The sequence below is a fragment of the Erinaceus europaeus genome, chromosome 1 (assembly GCF_950295315.1).
Source record: "Erinaceus europaeus chromosome 1, mEriEur2.1, whole genome shotgun sequence".
Classification (NCBI taxonomy): Eukaryota; Metazoa; Chordata; class Mammalia; order Eulipotyphla; family Erinaceidae; genus Erinaceus; species Erinaceus europaeus.
This window is the reverse complement of record NC_080162.1, coordinates 49,398,187-49,403,497: the sequence shown is the minus strand read 5'-3', so window position 1 is coordinate 49,403,497 and position 5,311 is coordinate 49,398,187. Positions and strand designations below refer to the sequence as shown.

General features: G+C 46.3%; 1 long non-coding RNA gene across 1 annotated transcript; it reads left to right on the top strand.

The window, feature by feature from the left end:
• The first annotated feature begins 1,429 nt into the window (after positions 1-1,429).
• LOC132541836 (uncharacterized) lies at positions 1,430-3,138 on the top strand. Its single transcript, XR_009552924.1, has 2 exons — positions 1,430-1,915; positions 2,485-3,138. It is a non-coding gene; the product is annotated as an uncharacterized LOC132541836 (long non-coding RNA).
• The last annotated feature ends 2,173 nt before the right edge of the window (positions 3,139-5,311 follow it).

The window sequence follows — 5,311 nt, the reverse complement described above, 5'->3', positions numbered from 1 at the left end:
CTTTCCAAGGAGGGAACACTGGGCAGAGAACCCTGGTAGGTGCAGAATGGTCACACCAAGAGCAGGGGACAGCCTCCCAGTCAAGGATTTGTCAGGATGAACTAGTTCCGTTGTGGCACAGAAGAAGGGCCAGGGAGAGTACAGGTCCTGGAAAAGGATGACAGAGGACCTAGTGAGGGTTGTACTGTTATGTGGAAAATGGAGAAATGTTATACATGTACAAACTATTGTATTTACTGGCAACTGTAAAACATTAATCCCCCAATAAAGGGGGGTGGGTAGAAGAGGAAGGGCCAGGGAGACTTCATTCCACCTCCAGGGACTGTGTGTCTGAGTCTTTGGGCATCTCTTCAAGGCAGAGAGAATTCCAACTGGGGGGTAGGAAGGTTTGCTGAGTGGGCAAGAGGGAGGGGCAACCTGGGGAGGTAGGTCCCTCAAGTCTCTGCTATAATTCCAGAGCTGACTCAACCAGTGACTTCAGATAAGGCCCAGTCTTTCCTCCTTGGCCTACATATCATCATCATCATCATCATTATCATCATCATCATCATCCTCATCATTATTATTATTTATTTATTACAAGAGCACTGAGCTGTTCTGAATTGTAGTGGTGCAGGGAATTGAATCTGGGGCTTTAGAGCCTCCTGTATGAAGGTCTTTTGCATACCCTTTATGCTATCTCCCCACCTGGTCCCCACCTTCTGCCTGGGGTCTTAACAGAATGAAAAGTAGGAGGTGTCCCAGTCCCAGTGAGCACCAGCTTTTACATTTCCTGACCAGGTAGCAGGCAGCACCTGCCTCCAACAGGTGCCTCTTTTGTCAGAGAGGCCACACTATTGAGAGACCCCTCTCCCCCCCATCCTGCTTTTAATTCCCTGCTGGTTCCACCCACAAGCACTCAGATTGTTTGAGCCTTTTCTTTGTTTGGTTTTCATGTTTTCCAAATAAAATGTGAAAACAGAGCATATGCATAATGCATAATTATCACACTCGGATTTGTTTGCCATTATCCTTACAATCTCCCAAAAAATTCAAGCAGCTAAAGAACACTGTTGCATAATAGGACACTGGGGAAAATGACGTGATCCACAGCTTACAGGGGCAGAAGGCAGCGAGTTACACACTTAGCCCTATCTGTGTGCATCTGCTCATCCCACCTGCACCCATGTCCATACAACCTCACTCATACAGGCTGCTCCCTTTTTGTGCATTTGGACAGCTAGTCTCTTTGCATCACAAAACCCTCGAGTGATGTCAGAGGCGCCATGAATCATAATGGCAGCTCCAGGCCTGGTATCCAAGAGACCTCCACTTGCTGCTATGTCACTGTCCCCACAGAGAGAACCGGTGGCTCTATTGGAGCAGGCAGTTGGAGGCGACTCAATTACATCCCCAATGACCCACATTGTGCAGCAGCTAATGACCCGGTTCGCCTCCGGGCAGTTTTCTGCTGTTCAGCATCCTGGGAACGGGTGGTGTTTACTCCTGGTTGGGACAAACCTTTATTAATGATCGTTAATGGGCCAGAATGTTTGCTGTTCCAGGCAGAGTGTTTTCACAGAAACCCACCAAGGCCAAGGCCCTGCTGAAGTTGCAGAATATGAATGAGGTGCTTTTCTTTACTTCTTCTCCTCTCCTCTGATTTGCATGACTAAACTTCCTGCCTTCTTTTTAATGTGTTTGCTGATTATTGATCTATCTCCTATGGAGCAACAAGTTATTTGCCCATTGGCAATGACTTAAATATGACAGAAGTCCCTGCAACACCTGTAAGGAACCTGAGCCAGAGTTGTCCTGGTGTGGAGCTGGGGAGCAGCTATTCCAGGAGAGTCTGCAGACTTGGGACACAGGAACAAAATTATACTGGTCTCCTACAGGCTCACTAAGAAGGATCTTGGCAAAGGAGGCTTTATGGGTAAGAAAGAAAGCAATCCTCTTTTGAAGTTAAAAAAAAATGAAATTCAATTTAGCAAAAAAGCTCAAAAAGGGAAAACAGCTGACTTTAGAAATGTGATCCTGGGGAGCGGTTATGTAAGCGCAGAAGGTTAAGTGCACATAGCACAAAGTCCAAGGATTGGTCTAAGGATCCTGGTTCAAGCCCCTGGCTCCCCACCTGCAGAGGGGTCGCTTCACAAGCAGTGAAACAAGTCTGCAGCTATCTGTTTGTCTCTCCCCCCCCTCTGTCTTCCCTTCCTCTCTCAATTTTTTTTCTATCCTATCCAATAACAATAACAACTATAACAATAAAAAAAAAACTAGTGCAAAAACAAGGACAACAAAAATGAGGAAAATGACCTCCAGGAGCACACTAGCCCCAGCAATAACCGTGGAGGCAGAAAGAAAGAGAGAAAGAGAGAAAGGTGGTCCTCCACACTACCAGGTCTTGTGTGACCCTTCTTTAACCAACAGTTTATAATTTCCACATTAGTGTCCTGAAGTGGAATTTGTAGGTAATACTACCTACCTCCATCTCTTTCTTTTCAGCTTACTGCTCATGCTACAATATGAACTGAAATATAAGAGGCTGATGGACAGCAATGGGCAATAAAATACTTCCTGTTTCAACATGCAGAAGCTCTGGCAGGACGGCACTGGCAGAGCTGAGAAAACTGTAAATCCAGCGTCATATCAAGAGGATTGAGATGGTATCTCAAATGCCACTAGTCACACTCATCACACACACACACACACACACACACACACACACACACACAAACACTCGCACGCACGCATGCACGCACAAAAATTCAAAGTACAAGTCAGTACTAGTCATCATCAGGAAACTTCTTGAACAAAACCAAGGTGACTTTCACTGGGTTCACACCATAGCTTACCTTTCTGAAAACCCAATGAAAATTAATTGCAAAAATTGTAGTGCAGAAAAAGCACTACAACTGGTTCCATGTAAAACAATTTTCCTCTGGTGCCCAGGTTTGAGAGGTTTCATTTTACTACATAAATTGCTTTGCACTGTGCCTCCTCCATTCTCGACATATTGAGTGCATTCTCTGGATGCACCATGGGATTTTGGCATAGCCCTCTCCCATCCAGCAGTATGAGTGTGCTACTTCCTAATCTGGTTGTTTCAGAGCCTATGATCCACTTTGACCAGCACTATAATAAATACCTCTGAATACACTGCCTTGTACTTGGGGACCTTTTGTTTCAATGAGATGCAGTCCTAAAAATAGGATGTGCTGAGTTGGAAGAATGTGTATGTGGTGAAGTTAGAGATGTGAGTGATGAATTCTGCTGAGGGCAGAATAGGATGGGATCCTAGTGGTGGAGGCAGTGAGGTGATTTTGAAAGAGACTGTGTGGGTCCCAGAGGTGACTCCAGAGTGACTTCGTGGCAAGTGGTCAGATCACACTCACTGTGTAGTGAAGAATCTTCCCAGAGAGGCTTCCCAGTCAGCCCCATATTAAAGAAGGGTATCTACTAGAAAATCAAGGGCCCTGGAGGCTGACTAAATGTGTCTGCAGTGAGTATTTCAGCTGAATCATTTCCTTCATGGCTCCTGCTTCCTCACTTGGTAAGTTAAGCTATTGGATTAGATGATTTTTAAGACATTCTATGTGATCCTTTTATGATTAAATAAAATCAAAGTAAATGACAGTTTTCTGAACTCAAAAGTGCTTCATGATTTAATAGATTCTTCCTCTGATGACATCTATGCCCATCTGGTCAAATCTGACACCTGTCTTTCCCTCCCTTCCTTCTCCTCCTCCTCCCACTTTAGCATCTTCCTTGCTTCCATAACCCTTTATAAAATATCTAATGTGTGTGAAGTGTAGTCCTGGAAGCTGATGTGATAGAACAGATATGCCCTGCCCTCATCGGAGTCCCAGGACCACCCACCTGAACACTCTGTTTGGCCAGAGAGTGTCGGCCATTGCTGGATCTAGGTGCCATCAGTCAGTGCTGTCTGGGAATCACAGGACAAATGTTGAGAACTGCCTGCCTCATTCCTCTTGCTAGTACTTCCAGAGACCACCCTCCCCCAGAGACCAATTGCACTAACATCCACATCTAGCCATCTGCTTTGGGTAAAACCCCACTGAAGTCAGATATCAAAAGGAAACCTAGGAAAACAAAACAGAGAGTGAGATGTGTGGGGCCAGGCAATGGCACACCTGGTTAAGCACTCATGTTACAGTGTACAAGGACCTAGGTTCAAGTCCCTGGTTCCTACCTGCAAGGGGAAAGTTTCATGAGTGGTGGAGCAGGGCTGCAAGCGTCTGTCTCTCTCCCTTTCAATCTCCCCCTCCCCATTCAATTTCTCTCTGTCAAAAGAAAGAGGGGAAGCTGAGCTGAGGAAGAGCTCTATTGAGAGAGCTGTCCACTCACCCAGGAGGAGATGGAGGTATAGGATGAAAATTTGGAGAGCAGTTGTTCCCAGCTGAGGGAACTGGTTCGGCAAATGTCCTGAGACAGGAACAGACTAACATATTGGTCATTCTGCAAATAAAATATCATAAATGTTAAAAGAGTATTTTAGTCTCTTTCATTTTACCTTGCTCACGTACCCCAGGCTTATGCCCCCCACTCCTCATAATCTTCATAGCTTCACAAGTAGTGGAACAGTGGTGAAGGTGTCTCTCTTCTCTTTTCTCTCCTCTCCTCTCCTCTCCTCTCCTCTCCTCTCTCCTCTCCTCTCTCCTCTCCTCTCCTCTCCTCTCCCCTCCCCTCTCCCCTCCCCTCCTCTCCTCTCCTCTCCTCTCCCCTCCCCTCCTCTCCTCTCCTCTCCTCTCCCCTCTCCTCTCCCCTCTCCTCTCCCTTCTCCTCTCCCCTCTCCTCCTCTCCTCTCCTCTCCTCTCCCCTCCCCTCCTCCCCTCTCCCCTCCCCTCTCCCCTCCCCTCTCCTCTCCCCTCTCCTCTCCCCTCTCCTCTCCCCTCTCCTCTCCCCTCTCCTCTCCCTTCTCCTCTCCCCTCTCCTCTCCCCTCTCCTCTCCTCTCCTCTCCTCTCTTCTCCTCTCCCCTCCCCTCCCCCCCTGTAGCTGAATGGTATTTCATGCTATGATTTCTTTATCCATTTACCCATTGAAGGATATTTAGGGTATATTCATTTTGGGGTTTTATATCTTTGGGTTATTTGGAGGAAGTCTGACAGAAAGCAGGGATGTAAAGTCCTGCTGAAACTATTTGAGAAAGAAGCTCTACTATGGGCTAAAAACAAAAAATGTACTGCATTAATTAAGATAGAAAGAACCTATCTATTTAGGGAGAATGTCCCTTCTTTTCATCACCTTCTGTTGGAACACCCTTAGTGTTTCAGGCTCTTCACTTTAAACAGCAGAGAATTAAATATTTCT